The 19196-nt window shown below is 41.6% G+C and overlaps 1 long non-coding RNA gene across 1 annotated transcript; it reads left to right on the forward strand.

Moving 5' to 3' along the window:
• The first annotated feature begins 281 nt into the window (after positions 1–281).
• Positions 282–12821, forward strand: LOC135054756 (uncharacterized). The gene is made up of 3 exons (XR_010243575.1): positions 282–388; positions 10890–11043; positions 12265–12821. It is a non-coding gene; the product is annotated as an uncharacterized LOC135054756 (long non-coding RNA).
• Positions 12822–19196: the final 6375 nt, after the last annotated feature.

Below are 19196 nucleotides of genomic sequence, written 5' to 3' on the forward strand. Positions count from 1 at the left end.
GTCAGAGAAACTCGTCTTTAGGGATATTATCCTTCCAAGGTTGAATAGTGAAGGAACCCATTACAGTCAACATCTTTTTTATAAGTCATGGTAATAAGTTGGTAATGCCACACCGACAGGGCCACATCCAAGGAGGTAATATAAGAAGAGTGAAATGTACTAGTGAACTATAGCCAAAAAAAAATTGAATAGAGATGAGAATAAAATAAAGATGAAATAGATTTAGAATCCCCATCCCAGACTATAATCAGATTGTCAATGTATCTTCCATAGATCTCCAAATTTGCCCCAAAAGGACCACTCCAGATGTATTTATCCTCAAACTGGCCCATATGCAAATTGGCAAAGGTGGGGGAAAACTTGGTGCCCATGGCAGTCCCGTAAATCTGTAAGTAAATTTGTGCATCAAATAGAACATAATTATGAGATAAAATAAAGGAAATAGATTTGTGTTTAATTAAGATTTTATTATGTCTGTCAATTTGAATGTATCTATATATAATGTAGAAAAAAAGGGTGCAGATAGTGTGGTATTGTTTAAAAACATAACTTTTATTTAAAATTTGCACATACATTGAAAAATTATGAACTGGCTTATCTCAGTGACACTTGGTCATACAGGGCATAAGCAATCTTACATCTGGCTCCAACAGTTAAAATGCAGCAGCCGTGTCTCTCCAAGCACATGTCTGGCTCTTTCACTGCCTGTACTTTCTCTCCAGACATTTTGACAGATCCCAGTATCCATCTGTCTCTTTGGTCTGTAACATAACCTCATCCACATCACTCTCCCAGTGGCTTTCCCCAAAAGCATTTCAGTTTTTACCTTCATCAGTGGGCATGGCTAGTCACTCACAAAGCATGTATATTTATACCCATTCTCATTACAATAAACATCTATCTCATTCAGTGCATCCCTTTTCAGTTCATGTTCAATTAGCCAGTACTTTTACAATCATCAATAATATTCATCATTTTTAATATATGAATATCATCATAAAATATACATATACTCACAATATCACATAGAATGTTACAGCTGTAAATATATATTTTTTAAAAACTACAACAAATTAAAATTATTTATATATCACGTGATATATTGTGCCTCATTACCAGGATTTCTTCTTAGTAGTTACATATATAACATCAATTGTGTCACTTAAAAACAACAAAGTAACAGAAAAGAATACCTTGCTGCACAGACTTGGAATGTTACACATTCAACTACAGATTATGTTAGCATTCTCCCTCAGCTCTTTTGACCAGTTAAAAAGAAAACAGGAACATTTTATAACTACATTAATCTCTCAGGAATGGAACAATATCACAGTTTTTATTTAAACCAGACGTGACTAATGTTTTCAAAGTACAGTATAAATCCAAAAGGTCTCTCTACGTGCCAATTTTCCAGCGAAATCATCTTTTCTATCATCAGGGACCACATGTTCATTCGCTTTAAATGAAAAATTCTGTAATGAATATTGCTGCCATTCTTCAAAGTGTCTGGGGATGCTATGATGTTTAACTTTGTTCACAATATTCCTAGTGTGTTCTAAAATACAGAGTTTCAGCTGTCTCTTTGTCCTCCCGACATATTTTTTTACCACATTTACACTCTATTAGATAGATATGTTCCAGTCTGACAATTCATCAGTGAATTTATCTCTCTTGTATTTTCTTCCCAGTGCCTATAAATGTAGTTTTCTCTTTGCTACAATATTTACACTACTTGACAATGAGAGCACGGATAAAACCCCTTCACGTTTCCCATACATTTAGCCTTTTCTTTTATAGGTGTTAACTAGCTTGGAGCAAGTTTGTTCTTTAAAGACTGAGCAGTTTTAAAAACAACTTGTGGTTTCTCTTAGATACCTTTACTCAGTATTGGATCTAAAGTTATTATACTCCAATGTTTGTTTAGAATTTTCTTTATGTAATTTTCCCTGTTATGAAAGGTTGTTACAAAAGCCACAAAAAATCTTTATTGCAAAAATCTCCTTTTTCTTTATAGACTAATAGGTCTTTTTGAGCAAGTATTTTTTGCTTTATTTTTACTCTCATTAATTAGGGGTTTAGTGTACTTCTCTGTAAATCTTTTACAATATATCCCTGCTTGCTCTTCATATTTCTCATCATCAGCACAGTTACATCTGATTCTTAAAAATTTTGAAAAAGGTATATTCTTCTTCCAGTTTCAATATGCTTTCAAAATGTACATAGCTGTTACTATCTAGTGATTTGCTATGGGTATATGTTCATATCAACCCACCATTTTTCCAATCAGTAATATTCATAACTAGATGTAAAGATTTAATTCTCTCTCTTTGATAATTATATGTACATTTCAAATTTTAATCATTTAAATTTAAAAAATCTACAAACTCTTGGTTTGTTCCACTCCATATAATTATAATATCATCTATATATCATTGGTACAATTTAATTCTATCAAAATTCAGATTTTTAAGGGGGTACTGAATATTCTCTCTCCCATACACCAAGATATACATTTGCAAAACTCCGTGCACATTGTGTCCGTATTGCTGTCCCACATCTTCTGAACCAAATATTGGTCCTCAAATTTTAAAAAAATATATTTTTCAATATATACTCTAAGCAAGCTACAATAAAAATTATCTTTCTCCCTAACCTCTAAATAACTCTCCAAGTTTATTTCTAATGTCAATGCTTTTTACATGTAGAATAATTATATACAGGGAATTTATCAATTAAGAACCAAATGTATTCATCAGACCTTTGGAATTCAATCAAAATTTGTAACACATGTTATTTAAATGTTAATCCAATTTAGGTACATATTTCTTCGTACACAAGTCCACAAATTGAGATAAGTGTGATGTTACTGAGTTTATACCTGATATTATAGGGCATCTGGGTGTAACATGGGAGGGGGTGTTTCAGATACTGCTTATGTATTTTTTGAAAGAAATAGAATATAGGTGTTCTAGGATGTTCATATAAATAATCAAATACTTCTCAAATCCATCTTCTAAACCTTTTTAAGGAGATCATAAATCTCCCCTATAATCCCTCCTTTCTGATAATCTTTTATTTTTTTATATGTATCACCATCTCCTAAAATTCTATTGGCCTCTTTAATATAATTCCCTTGATTCATTATAACTACTCTCTGTCCTTATCAGCATTCTTTATAACCAACTCTTTATTTTCTTCTAATTTTTTAATACCCTTCTTTAATATTTTTGACAAATTGTTCCTAGTTTGTTTATTTGTTTCCTGGCATATCTAGTAAGAATCCATTTTTTATCAATTTAAAAATGTCTCTAAGTGATTCCCTCTTGACTCAGTAGGGAAGAATGTTGGCGTCTGCCCAAGACTAGGAATTCTACATTTTTCTTCAACATTTCTACAAATAGCATTACTTTTCATGTCTTGTTTTAAAAAATGGCGTTTTACTGCATATTTCATATAAACTGATTCACACCTATAAATAAAGAAAAACCACTTGGTCCTGAACTAGGTGCAAAGGATAGTACTTTCTTTAAAACTTGTTTAATCTCTAGTAAACTGACGGTCTGACAAATTATACCCTTTTCTATTGATGTTTGAAAAAACTGTGTTCATTTATTTTTCAAGTGGTTAGCCTATTTAAGTGTCAGATTATAGAATTTAAATAAAACTTTTACTTTCTGCCTAGTCTCCCTATCTCTTTTAAAGGCAATACTAAGAGCATTATTAATACTGTCTTCTGGATATCCCTGTTCTTTAAAGGCTACAGTTATTTTATGGGTCTTTTTGAGGAATTGATTCAATTGTGCTTAAATCTGAGAAACTGGCCTTTGGGGATATTATCCTTCTAAGATTGATAATAACAATTGGAATAATGAAGAAACCCACTACAGCATGGGTCTTCAACCTGCAGCCCTCCAGTTGTGGTGGAACTACACATCCCAACATGCCCTGCCACAGTTTTGCTATTAAGGCATGCTAAAACCCATGCATTACAGTCAACATCTTTCTAATAAGTCATGGTAATAAATTGGTTATCCCACACTGACAGGGCCACATCCAAGAAGGTAATATAGGAAGAGTGATATGTACTAGTAAACAGTAAACAAAAATAATTTGAATAGAGATGAGATAAAAAAGAAGAAATAGATTTAGAATCCCCATCCCAGATTATAATCAGATTATCAATGTATCTGCCATAGAGCACCAAATTTGCCCCAAAATGACCACCCAGGTGTATTCATCCTCAAACTGACCCATATGCAAATAAGCAAAAGTGGGGAAAAGCTTAGTACCCATGGAAGTCCCGCAAATCTGTAAGTAAAAGTGTTCATCAAAATAAATTATTGAGATAAAATAAAGGAAATAGATTTGTGTTTAATTAGGATTTCTCTAATGTCCTTGAGCATGCTGGGACTCCGTAAGGACCACGGGGAATAGACGGGTTCCGTAGGAGATAGGGCACTTTAAGAAAGCTTTGGATTCTGGGTGTGCACTGGCTCCTCCCTCTATGCCCCTCCTCCAGACCTCAGTTTTTACACTGTGCCCAGAGGGAAATGGGTGCACTGCAGGGAGCTCCCCTGAGTTCTCTGCCTAGAAAGCATTTTTGTTTGGATTTTTTCTATATTTTTACAGGAAGCACTGCTGGCAACAGGCTCCCTGCATCGAGGGACTGAGGAGAGAGGGGCAGACCTTCTTAAATGATAGGCTCTGCTTCCTCGGCTACTGGACACCATTAGCTCCAGAGGGGGTGAACACAGGTTCGTCCTGGGCATTCACTCCCAGAGACGCGCTGCCGTTCTTTTCACAGAGCCAGAAGAAACGAAGTCAGAAGACGTCTCAGGCGACAGAAGCCTTCAGAGCTTCACTGATGTTCACACAGCACTGCAGCTGTGTGTCATTGCTCCCATACACCTCACACACTCCAGTCACTGTAAGGGTGCAGGGCGCAGGGGGGGCACCCTGGGCAGCAATATAACACCTCTCTTATGGCAAAAGACAATATACATGTACAGGTGGGCACTGTACATGTATATAAAAGAGCCCCCGCCATTTTTTAATAACTTTGAGCGGGACAGAAGCCCGCCGCCGAGGGGGCGGAGCTTCTCCCTCAGCACTCACCAGCGCCATTTTCTCTCCACAGCACCGCTGAGAGGAAGCTCCCCGCACTCTCCCCTGCTTTACACACGGTGAAAGGGAGTTTGAAGGAGAGGGGGGGCACATAATTGACGTTTTATTACTACTCAGCGCTTCTGGAAAAGGGCATTCTGTGTTTTTTTTTCCAGGGGTATAGCGCTGGGGTGTGTGCTGGCATTCTCTCTCTGTCTCTCCAAAGGGCCTTAAAGGGGATACTGTCTTCAGAAAAGAGTTTCCCTGTGTGTGTGAAGTGTGTCGGTACGCGTGTGTCGACATGTTTGACGAGGAAGGCTCGCTTAATGTGGAGGGGGAGTGCTTGAATGTCATGTCGCCGTCGGCAACGACGACACCGGAATGGGTGTATATGCTGAAATGTCAATCTATTGCATAAAAGGTTAGACAAGGCTGAAGCTAGGGATCAGTCAGGTAGCCAGACCATGCCTGTCCCTGTGGCGCCAGGACCTTCGGGGTCTCAGAAGCGCACCATATCCCACATCGATGACACAGATACCGACACGGATACTGACTCTAGTGTCGACTATGAAGATGCAAAATTACAGCCGAGGGTGGCAAAAGGTATTCGGTACATGATTATTGCCATTAAAGAGGTTTTGCATATTACTGAGGAACCCCCTGTCCCTGACACGAGGGTACACATGTATAAAGGGAAAAAGCCTGAGGTCACCTTTCCATCCTCATTTGAGCTGAGCGAATTGTGCGAAAAGGCTTGGGAATCTCCAGATAGGAGATCACAAGTTCCCAAAAGGATTCTTATGGTGTATCCTTTATCACAAACGGATAGGATGGATACGATGGGAATCTTCGCCTAAAGTAGACAAGGCGCTGACACGCTTATCCAAAAAGGTGGCACTGCCTTCTCAGGATACGGCTTCCCTCAAGGATCCTGCTGATCGCAGGCAGGAAATTACCATGAAGCACATTTACACTCATTCAGGTACTATTGTTAGACGGGCTATGGCGTCGGCCTGGGTTTGTAGTGCTGTTGTGGCATGGGCAGATTCCTTATCTACGGAGATTGACACCTTAGATAGGGATGCCATTTTAATGACCATAGAGCATATCAGAGATGCTGCCTTGTATATGAGAGATGTTCAAAGAGACATTTGTTTATTAAGCTCCAGAATAAACGCTATGTCTATTTCTGCTAGGCGGCTCTTGTGGACCCGAAAGTGGACGGGAGACGCCGATTCAAAGCGGCGTATGGAGTCCTTGCCTTACAAAGGGGAGGAGTTGTTTGGAGACGGCCTCTCGGACCTTGTCTCTACTGCTACGGCTGGTAAGTCGAATTTCTTACCTTATGTCCCCCCGCAGCATACAAAAAAGGCACCTCATTATCAAATGCAGTCCTTTCGTTCCAATAAGAGCAAGAAGGTACGGGGATCGTCCTTTGTTGCCAGAGGAAAAGGCAAGGGAAAAAAGCTGCACACAGCTAGTTCCCAGGAGCAGAAGTCCTCCCCTGCATCTGCAAAGTCCGCCGCATGACGCTGGGGCTTCCCGGGGAGAGGCAGATCTAGTGGGGGCTCGTGCCACGTCTGGGTTCACTCGCAGGTGGATCCCTGGGCATTAGAATTTTTTTCTCAGGGATACAGGCTGGAGTTCGAAGACTTGCCTCCTCTTCGGTTTTTCAGATCGGCTCTGCTGGCTTCCCCGTCAGAGAGGGAGCTAGTGTTGGCAGCAATCCAAAAATTGTGTATTCAACAGGTGATTGTCACAGTTCCTCATCTCCAGCAAGGAGAGGGATATTACTCAACCCTGTTTGTGGTCCCGAAACCAGACGGTTCGGTCAGACCCATTTTAAACCTAAAATCCCTGAACCTGTACTTGAAGAGGTTCAAGTTCAAAATGGAATCACTCAGGGCGGTCATCGCCAGCCTGGAAGGGGGGGATTGGATGGTGTCCCTGGACATAAAGGATGCTTACCTTCATGTTCCGATATTCCCCCCTCACCAGGCGTTCCTGAGATTTGCAGTGCAGGACTTTCACTACCAATTTTAGACATTGCCGTTTGGGCTTTCCACGGCCCCGAGAATTTTCACCAAGGTAATGGCGGAAATGATGGTGCTCCTGCGCAGGCAGGGTGTCACAATTATCCCATACTTGGACGATCTCCTCATAAAGGCGAGATCTCGGGAGAAGTTGCTGGACAGCGTGTCTCTGTCCATGAAGACGTTGCAGTTACACGGCTGGATTCTCAATATACCGAAGTCCCAGCTAGTCCCTACAACGCGTCTGACCTTTTTGGGCCTGATTCTAGACACAGACCAGAAAAAGGTTTTTCTTCCGATCGAAAAGGTTCAGCCCTGGTCAGGAACCTATTAAAGCCAAAAAAGGTTTCAGTGCATCATTGCACACGGGTTCTGGGGAAGATGGTTGCTTCATACGAGGCCATCCCCTTCGGCAGGTTCCATGCGAGGACTTTTCAATGGGACCTCTTGGACAAGTGGTCCGGGTCCCATTTACAAATGCATCAAAGGATCACCCTGTCTCCCAGGACCAGGGTATCTCTCCTGTGGTTGCTGCACAGTGCTCACCTACTAGAGGGTCGCAGGTTCGGCATACAGGACTGGGTCCTGGTGACCACAGACGCAAGCCTCCGAGGCTGGGGAGCAGTCACACTGGGAAGAAATTTCCAAGGTCTCTGGTCAAATCTAGAGACTTGTCTCCACATCAACGTCCTGGAGTTGAGGGCCATATACAACGCCCTGCGTCAAGCGGAGGAATTGCTTTGGGGAAAACAGGTTCTGATTCAGTCAATGTCATGGCAGTGGCTCATATAAACCGCCAAGGCGGAACAAGGAGCAGAGTGGCCATAGCAGAAGTGACCAGGATTCTACGCTGGGCGGAAGGCCATGTAAGTGCACTATCAGCAGTGTTCATCCCGGGGGTGGACAACTGGGAGGCGGACTTCCTCAGCAGGCACGACCTGCATCCGGGAGAGTGGGGACTTCATCAAGAAGTCTTCGCACAGATCACGGGTCGGTGGGGACTGCCTCAAATAGACATGATGGCATCCCGTCTCATCAAAAAGCTAAAGCGGTATTGCGCCAGGTCAAGGGACCCTCAGGCGGTAGCGGTAGACGCTCTGGTGACACCTTGGGTGTTCAGATCGGTCTTTGTGTTTCCTCCTCTTCCTCTCATACCCAAGGTGTTGAGAATAATAAGAATAAGCAGGGTCAGAACAATCCTCATTGTTCCAGATTGGCCATGGAGGACTTGGTATCCGGAGCTGCAAGAGTTGCTCACAGAAGATCCGTGGCCTCTTCCTCTAAGGCAGGACCTGCTGCAGCAGGGGCCCTGTCTGTTCCAAGACTTACCGTGGCGGCGTTTGACGGCATGTCGGTTAAACGCCGAATCCTAGCGGAAAAAGGGAATCCGGATGAGGTCATTCCTACCCTGATCAAGGCTAGGAAAGACGTGACGTTGAAACATTATCACCGTATATGGCGAAAATATGTTTCTTGGTGTGAGGCCAGAGCTGCTCCTATGGAGGAGTTCCATTTGGGCCGTATACTTAACTTCCTTCAAACAGGAGTGAATTTGGGCCTAAAATTAGGGTCCATAAAGGTCCAAATTTCGGCCTTATACATTTTCTTTCAAAGAGAATTGGCCTCTCTTCCTGAAGTACAGTCTTTTGTGAAGGGAGTGCTGCATATTCAGCCTCCCTTTGTACCTCCGGTGGCGCCTTGGGATCTTAACGTGGTGTTACGTTTCCTCATGTCACCTTGGTTTGAACCACTCAAAACAGTGGAGTTGAAATACCTCACGTGGAAAGTGGTCATGTTGTTGGCATTAGCTTCGGCAAGGCGTGTTTCAGAATTGGCGGCTTTATCAGATAAAAGTCCATACTTGGTTTTTCACGTGGATAGGGCAGAGTTGAGGACTCGTCCTCAATTTCTGCCAAAAGTGGTCTCATCTTTTCATGTGAACCAACCTATTGTCGTGCTTGTGGCTACACGGGACTTGGAGGATTCCGAGTCCCTGGATGTGGTCAGGGCTTTGAAGATTTATGTGACCAGAACAGCTAGGATCAGGAAGACTGGAGCTCTGTTTGTTCTGTATGCGGCCAACAAGGTTGGCGCTCCTGCTTCAAAGCAGACTATTGCTCGCTGGATCTGTAACACGATTCAGCAGGCACATTCTACGGCAGGATTACCATTGCCTAAATCGGTTAAGGCCCATTCCACTAGGAGGGTGGGCTCTTCTTGGGCGGCTGCCCGAGGGGTCTCGGCATTACAGTTGTGCCGAGCAGCTACTTGGTCGGGGTCAAACACCTTTGCAAAGTTCTATAAGTTTGATACCCTGGCTGAGGAGGAGAGTGCTGCAGAGTCATCCGCACTCTCCCGCCCGTTTGGGAGCTTTGGTATAATCCCCATGGTCCTTACAGAGTCCCAGCATCCTCAAGGACGTTAGAGAAAATAAGATTTTACTTACCGGTAAATCTATTTCTCGTAGTCCGTAGAGGATGCTGGGCGCCCGTCCCATGTGCGGACTTCTTCTGCAAGACTTGTTTATAGTTATTGCTTACATAAGGGTTATGTTATAGTTTATCGGTTGACCCGAGGCTATGTTGTTGTTCATACTGTTAATTGGGTAGTTTATCACAAGTTATACAGTGTGATTGGTGTGGCTGGTATGGATCTCGCCCTTAGGTTTACAAAAATCCTTCCTCGTACTGTCCATCTCCTCTGGGCACAGTTTCCCTAACTGAGGTCTGGAGGAGGGACATAGCGGGAGGAGCCAGTGCACACCCAGAATTCAAAGCTTTCTTAAAGTGCCCTATCTCCTGCGGAGCCCGTCTATTCCCCGTGGTCCTTACGGAGTCCCTGCATCCTCTACAGACTACGAGAAATAGATTTACCGGTAAGTAAAATCTTATTTTTATTATGTTTGTTAATATGAATATATCTATTTATATCTATCTATCTATATATTTAATGAATCTGTTCAATGTGATTATGTGATATTCTTCCTCTCATAGATACTTATTATGTTTGCAACCACATTTTATCTATGCTTCATTACTGCCAACATGGATGGACACTGATGAACCTAATATAATTAATAAGTTCCCCCTATTAGTTGCTGGTCACATATATACCACCTCATGGATGACTGATTTATCTGCTCCCACTGCAAAAATTGGCAAACATAATGGCAGGGACATGCATCTGACTTTTCCTATTGTGGCTCCAGTTATTTCTGAGCATCATCATATACATCTTGTTCCCACTGCATGCTTTGATTGAAGATCTCCAGTACAAGCAGAGGCCTGTTCCTATTGTAAGGCTCTATCTCTGATAACCACTGCTGTTCCAGCTAAAGGAGTGAGCCTAATCTACAGGTAGCTGTGCTACCACATTTATACAAACTGACAGTGTGTTCTGAACTGTGCATGAATGATATGCCTTATCAACAGCATCCATTTGTTACAGCTTTGATATTTGTCTCAATGAATTGATCATTGCACATCAAACCAGCTGCACTAGCTACAGATGAGCTTTACAACAGAATCACCCTATAGTTTGCAATTACTTGCCCTATATTAACTAAATACTGTGGGGGGGTTTTCTTCCTCCTGGTAAGTGACAATATAATACCTCAGTATACATTTTTGCAGTGGTGGCTTTTCTGGTTAACCAATTCTTCTGGCTGTGTGGTGGCTGATGAACACTGATTAACAACTATTATTTGATGACTGCTACAAGAATATGAGCTTCCCTTTGATACTGTATTACCAGGATTCCCCCAGGATTAACATAGTGCATACCCTGCCTTGGATTATATCAAAGTGGTTCAGATTGCTGTTCCATACCGGTGATAAGGAGAATACATTTTATTCATTTGGTAATATTAACGCTGAATTGTCCCACCAACTGCAGTGTTTGGCGATAAGTGAGTGCATTATTTCCAGCTTTTCCATAGTCCATATATTTATGTAATTTTATGTATGATTTTTTTATACAACAGTGTATTCGTTTTTATATGTTTACTAATTGAATAGTGGTTGTGTTATATATATTATTTTCTCTAATGAATATAAATTGTCTACTGTATATATTTTTATTGAGTTTAAATTTCTGTGCTCCTTGGCTGTCTCTAATTTCTAGTCATGCATATATTATGAATGTCAACATTTGACATGTTTATATATTGAAGTGGTCAAAATGTTGACATTCATAATATATGTCCACACTCTGACCATGTCTCTATTTCACATGTCAATATTTTAAATGTCGACATTCTGACCATGTCTACATTTTGATTGTCTACATATTAACCTGTTTATATATTCATTGTCTACATATATGCATGTCTACATTATGTCCCTGTCAACATTTTGATGCATATTGATGTCGACATAAGATCTATATTGACATTTTGGTTGTCTACAAAGGGGTATATTCAATTTAAGTTGGATCCATTCCGACATTCATTTGTCAGAATGGATCCGACCTGGGCTAGTCAATGCATTCTCAATTCGACTTTAAAAAAAGTCGAATTGAGATGTAGGAGCTTAGATGGGGGAGATCCGCAGGCAGACGGGGGAGAGTAGCGCTACAGCAGCGGCTGTATAGCCACTGCTCTAGCGCTGCTCTCCCCCATCTGCCCGCAGCTCTCCCTCATCTCTCCCCATCCCCGCATCACAGCTGCCGCTCACTGCAGCGTCCACCCGGCTCCAGCAAGCGAGGTCTCGCTTGCTGGAACGGGTGGATGCTGCTGTGAGCGGCGGCTGTGATACATCCTCCGGCGCTGCTCTCCCCGTCTGCCTGCTGCTCTCCCCGTCTCTGCTCCCGCATCTCACTTCGACTTTTTTTAAAGTCGAATTGAGATGGTAAAAAAGTGGGCCAAAACCTGTCGGTTTTGGCCATGTTTTCGACACAAGCACGCGGATCGGCAGCTATTCCGCTGATCCTTGAGCTTTTTTGACAAGTCGAATAATTTGGGGTTAGATTGAATAGGTTGTAACCCCTTCCGACCTAAAAAAGTCGAAAACTGATGTCTTTTCGACAGACGGCAGCTTTCGACTTCAGTTGAATATACCCCATAATCTACCTGTTTTTTTGTTTACATTTTGACTGTCTAAATAATATACCACGTTTGACTTGTGTCTAGGAGAATTTGCTAAAGAAGGTGCAACATAGAAAAATGTTCCTGCTCAAAACAAGAGTTAAGGCCGCTGTGGTTGGGTGGAAATTAAGCTGCAGAAGAGCAGTAGAGGAAAGCAATAACTGTTAAGAACAAGCAGGTAGAAGTTAAAATCACCAGAGATTCCATCTAATAAATATTTGCTAGCCCATTACATTGACCTTAAATGGTAAAATCTTCAAGAGAAATCTATGCCCATAGGAGTCATGTTCAGACATATGTAGGAGAAATGTGCGTAAAATAATACCAAACATGCGAGCAAACATTTGTGAAAATGAAATGAGATGGAGAAGTACTGTAATATAAATTGGAGGTATTAATGAAGGAGTTTAAGAAACAGTAAAAAGAAAAGGAGGAAGGTGGATTCCATTTCATATTCAGCCTGAGGATGAAAGAGCATAAAGCTAAATCCTTGATCTAATTATGTAATTAGAACAAAGCACTTGCTTCATATATTTAGAATTCTGACAATATCTCCGTGTGCATATCATTATTTTGATTTACTGTTATGTGCTGCTGTTTTACTACCTCATAAAGACAAAGATGTCAACCAATAAATTTATTACAAATATACACTAGCTTTTTTATTGCAACTTTTATTTTGGAAATATAAATTATTTTACTGAGATAAATACACAGACAGTGGCGAGAAGAAACTTTTCTTACTGTACATTGTGTGTCTTTCTGGTGTGGGGGTGAAGGGACTAATGTAAAGTTGAACATAAATGTAGGTTTACCATAATACCTCCTTAAACCGGGACCTTAATGAATTACACAGGTTCTGTGACTGGCTGACTTTAAGTCTGCATTTCAACTTGTTTTAATCAGCCACAGAACCTGTGTAATCCATGAGCGTTCCGGATTAAAGGGATAGTATGGTAAGCCTAAACATAAGCATCTTTTGTTGCCTATAATCTCTATATACTTACTGCACGCAAAGAATTCTTCTTCTTCCATCATTACACAGATTTGGTCAGATTTTGCTCTTACAGTTGTTGGATGTGAAAGAGACCATGGCATATGTACTCTGAATTGGTGTGGCTCCTGCAGGGGTGACACAACAGATGGATGGAGAAAGTTTATCATTCTTTTAACAATATTAGATATTAGGCCATAAAAAATACTTTAAAAACTATCTATCTATCTATATATATATATATATATATATATATATATATATATTACTTTACTTTTATTGCTTTTATGTAGCACATAAAATAAAATCTACATTTGATACACATTAACAATAAAAAAGAAGATAACTATTATATTCTGAATGACATTTTAGGTGGTTAACAAGTCCCCACGGACTGAAAACACCTCTCTGAAAGCTGAAATAAGGAAACACGCCTGCTACAGTGTTACTGTTGGCTATTAAGTGGCCAACAGTAACACCTACTATGATCTTTGGTGTCTGAGAGGTAATCCCAAGGTACAAGCACTTTAAAAAAAAGTTGCCGGCGTGTGACATACAACAGTGATGTGGTCATACCGCATCATGCTGGACCTACGTCTACCATCCCAATCCCGCACTTTTAAATGTCAAATCTTAGTAGAATTATTCCTGTAATGCATCAGTGTAGTCTGCTTAGTAGATCACAGCGTTTGTCCCCGGTATTGCCTGGCTTTCTCTCTCTTTTCCTCTTTCCTCATTCTCTTTTCTCCTTGGTTTTTTCAAGCCCCCTCCCACCCTTATCTCTCCCTCTTACTTCATCTCTCTCTCTCTCTCTCTCTCTCTCTCTCTCTCCCACATCTGTCTGTTTCTCTTTGCTCGCCTGGCCCTCTTAGGGATGAGCGGATTCGGTTTTACTCGGTTTTACTCGGTTTTACTCGGTTCTCAAAACGGCATCTTATTGGCTCACGGATGTCACGTGTTTTGGATAGCCAATAAGATGCCGTTTTGAGAACCGAGTAAAACCGAGTAAAACCGAACCTCGCTCATCACTACCTTACCTCGCTTTCTCCCTCCTTTTTCTTGTGTTCTTCTGTATTCTCCTTTCTGTCGCTCTCAATTCTCTTTCTTTACCCTCTCTCTTTTTTCTTTATCATTTTACTACCTTTTTTGTGTATCTCCTGGCTCTCTGTCTCCCTCTATGTCTATATCTTCTCTCTCTTTTAGATATAACAGTGCCGCCTTCTCTGTGGGCCCATTTTCAGCCACTTGCCATCCCAACCAGACTGGGGGGGCGGGGGAGGTGGAGGGCTGCCCAATGATGTTATTTTTAGCATCCACAAATATTATGAATTGCTAGTAAATTCAATCTGTATATGCTCTGTCCCTGTCCTAGCCACTAACCATCCCCATGCCATCCATCCCCCTTCTAGCAACCCTAAATCCATATAACATTCTGGGGACACAGAGAGGCCGTAAAGCTGTTGGTACATAGTTTATTTCTATTGCTAAAATGAGTGTTTTTATACTGATGTCAGATGGTAATGTACATAACTCACACTCGACCTTGAGGTTTGTAGACTTTCAGGACAGGCCTTACATTATATACTAAACACATAAAGTGCATACACACTTGGCGAGAAAGTAAACAATGTCGCTCATTTTCACCCTTCCTGAGTGACATTGTTTACTTTCTAGGCAAGTGTGTATGCCGCCGCCGAGCGATGCGCTGCCACGCGGGTCGTTAACGACCCTCGCTGATGGCCGTGCATGCAGTTCAATTTGAACTGTCGTCCAAAAACTGCATGCATGGCCCAGCCATGGTGTGACGTCACTGAGCGATATGGTCGTCATATCGCTCAGTGTGTACGCACTGCCGCCGACCGCTCCGGCAGGGAAGGGAACACACTAGGCGACGTCGCTCATATAGAAAGGCAACTTGGAAGAAAAAGTAAAATTCAGAAATTGACAGACACAAACACAAAGGTCAAAAAGTTAACAGTTTAAGATATATTTATTTGTATGTGAGATATAGTACTTTCAGGAAATAGCAATAAACACCCTACACTGACTTAATATAAAATGTAATTATTCTGTTGTAGTTATAAAGATACCAGACCCCCTGTGTAACTATGATCACTTCCTAATAAGATCAAAATTGTATTGCCTAAAGAGTAAAGAAACAGAAATCTACATACCGTATTTAACCTTCAGTGTGACTACTTACTAACTAATAACTATTATGTGTAAACAATAAGCAACATACAGTTTGTTGAGGAGACATTACAGGGCCTTTTTAATTATTCTGATAATAAAGCATGCTGAGTTATAGAACTAAGTGGGTTTCAATTGATCTACCTTTGAAATAAACCACTGCTACTAATTACCTAATGGAAATAGATGAGTGCATCAATAGCCTGACCTCTGAAATAATTAATTATAAAATTACTCACAAACCCATATTGTGATTTATACTTTAGAAAGCATTCAATGAGCATATTTTATTCTGCAATCTTGACAGATTTCTACTTTCACCAATATATAGGTCTTTTGAATTTTTAACATGTAACTATTTCATTCCCAGATGTGACAGCCAAATATTCAGTCATTTCTGATGCATCTGGTCAACGGGATTAATGGGATGTTCTCTGAATGGGCTTCAGTACTCAGTGGAATACCGCAGGGCTCAGTACTCGGGCCATTGCTGTTTAATATATTCATTAATGACCTAGGAGAGAGACTGGAAAGCACAGTGTCAATTTTCGCAGATGAAACTAAACTATGTAGAATAATTAATTCAGACAAGGATGTTGAGTCTCTACAGAATGACTTATCTAGACTGGAGGCCTCGGCAGACAAATGGAGAATGAGTTTCAATACAGACAAATGTAAAGTTATGCACTTTGGGACTAGGAACAATCAGGCAGCCTATAAACTAAAAGGGGGAAATGTAGGGATAATGGTAGTGGAAAAGGATTTGGGTGTGCTCATCGATAATAAACTTGGTAGCAGTACGCAATGTCAAAATGCAGCAGCAAAGGCTAATAAGGTGTTATCATGCATAAAACGGGGTATGGAGACAAGGGATGAGAGTGTAATCCTGCCTCTGTATAAATCATTGGTGCAACCACAACTGGAATATTATGTACAGTTTTGGGCACCATATTATAAAAAAGATATCTTGGAACTCGAAAGGGTTCAGAGGCGAGCCGCTAAACTGGTTAAGGGGTTAGAGGCACTGAATTATGAGGAAAGACTTACAAGGTTAGATATGTTTACACTGGAAAAGAGGCGACTGAGAGGGGACATCATTAATATTTATAAATACATTAAGGGACAATACAAGGATCAATCAAATGATTTGTTTACCAAAAAATACTACATAGGACACGAGGACACCCCCTGAGGTTAGAAGAGGAAAAAATTCCATACCCAACGGAGAAAAGGTTTCTTCACAGTAAGAGCAGAAAGGATCTGGAATTCTCTGCCAGAGAATGGAGGACTCAATCAATAAGTTTAAAAATGGATTAGATAAATTCCTAGTGGAAAAAATATGCAGGGATACAGCATTTAATTAATATTAAAAAAATAAAATAAAATGTAATGTACAGTAGGTTGAACTCGATGGACATTTGTCTTTTTTTCAACCTCAACAACTATGTAACTGGGAATGTGTCTTTATTTCGTAGTCTAGTGAAGTGGATTTAATTTACTTTTTCTTGGAATACAGAGGTTTGGGTTTTTTTAAGCAGCAAGATTTTTTTTATTGACATTACTTGTAGTAGTTATTTCTAATAGTTGCTTATTGATGGACCCTTATAAATGTATTCCAAAACAATTAAAAAAAATGCATCCACTGAGTACTCTGGTACACGCACTTATTCAGTGATCAGTACATCTCATCCAGAACATTGAAATTAACCTATTTTACCAATCTGACACAAAATTCAGTTTGCTTCATACTTGCCTAGCCTCCCGGATCAGCTGGGAGGTCCCCGAAAACTGGGTGTCACTTTGCGCCCTCACCTTGTAATGTAGGCTAATCTCCCGAATCCAACCTCACAAACGCAGCATCCGGCAGCCCAGTGACGTGCGGTGAGGTCAACGGCTGGGGAGGCACTGGCTTCTCTAGTACATCCCCAGCAACAAAAGAATACAAACCTCAGCTTTCTTTTTATGAACAGCAGATAAATTAGAGTACATGGAGGGTGGGCTGGTACTGCATATTGTGTATATACTGTGATTACAGGACAGACCCCAAAGTACTCAGAGAGCAGCCAGAGCTGGCTCCAGGCCTACTAGCACCCTGAGCAAGATCTTTTGAAGTGCCCTCCCCTTTCCCCAGTGTGCACTTGCTCCTAGGAAAGTGAACATGGCCTTGCAACTATATATTGTGTTACCAAATTACAAATATATATATACCGTATTATCACCCCCCCCCTACACACACAATTGGCAGCCTTACACATAATGCCCACAGTAGTGCTCCTTACAACTAATGCCCCAGTATAGTGCCAGATAAATGTAATGCCCCCTGTATAGTGCCGGTTACATGTAATGCTCCAGTATAGTGCCAGTTACACATAGGCTCCTGTCAGGAAGGCTGACATCACCCCCAGCAGGAGAGGAGTCAGGGGGAATGAAGAGAAAGAATCCTTGTTCCGCCACCTCGTATCTGTGATTGGACCAGCGGATCCAGCACTGGATCTGCTGTCCAGTCACATGTGCCTCGCTGGCAGGGGCATGCTTTGATGTGGGCTAAAAGCCCATCCCTGTCAACGAGGCACATGTATATGTGCTGCTTTAACTGCTTTTTTCAATGGGATTTTACAGCCCAATGCTTTGCCCCGCCCACCCGCTCTATCCGCGTTACCTTTGTCAACGCGAGGCACTTGTTATCAGTGCTTCCCAAACTAATTTAATGTCATAAAATGATTAGAATAATATAAAAAATACACTTATGACACAGAATATGTGTCATAAGTATCTTCTGTGTATTATTGTAATCATTAATGACAGGTGAGGCACTGCCTCCCCTAACTGCACGTCCCTGCTGTAGCTGTCCTTCATAGTGTGTGGTCCATGGAGGCCGATGAGATGATTCACACTGAATTGCGTGACCGTAGACCCACCCCACACTATTCAATGACGGTAATCAAGCATTGAATAATGGAGTGTGGTGCCACAATGATGTGATTGCGTGTCCATGCACCCGTACCGCCCACCCGCCATAAGGCCACGCCCATTGTAATGCTGACCTGGCATGAGGCAGGCGAAAGTCGGTAAGCCTGGTTTGCTTTTGCTTCAGCATTTAGTGTAAAGTCACTTTGCACTGTATTTGCAAATTTACAAGAATATAAATATATGTGGAAAGATGAGAGTCAGTTCATTGTGGCAAGTGTTGTATGGGAAGGACTGAGGACACTAAAGGTCAAATTCTACCAGAAAAATTTCACAGCCAAAGAACACAGCGTAACAAGGCAAATATTTTACTGAACATTATTTTTCATCTGACTCAGGGCCTGATCATTGGGGGGAGTAGATGGGAAACGCACAGTGCTTAAACATTGCCCCCTGTCTGGCTCCCAGCAGTGTCACAATGTATTACATTACATCTGCCGCCGGAAACCAGTTTCTCAGCAATACTGGCAGGGTTGTAGACACTGCAACACTGCCGGTAAAGAATATAGCGGTGGCAGTGGCAGCAGGTATGTGGTAGAGTGGTAAATTTTATTGGTGGGAGCACAACTGTCACAGAAGTTGGATAAAGGCTTCTGAGGTCTCGGCTCCTCGACTAATCCGGATTTTCCATTCTAGACACCCTACGAAACCAGGAAAGTGTCCAGGGTCCACTCCTAGAGGAGTCACAGCTGTCACAGCGCCGCCGCAGTCTCCATACTTACCCCTCCGGGCGCGCTGGGTCTCCGTGTGGCCGTCCTCGCTGGCGGTTCCCGGCGTCCAGCGCTCCGTCCGGCCAGCGTGTGCGCTCGACGTCCACGGGAGGTGC

This window comes from Pseudophryne corroboree, chromosome 1 (genome assembly GCF_028390025.1).
Source record: "Pseudophryne corroboree isolate aPseCor3 chromosome 1, aPseCor3.hap2, whole genome shotgun sequence".
Classification (NCBI taxonomy): Eukaryota; Metazoa; Chordata; class Amphibia; order Anura; family Myobatrachidae; genus Pseudophryne; species Pseudophryne corroboree.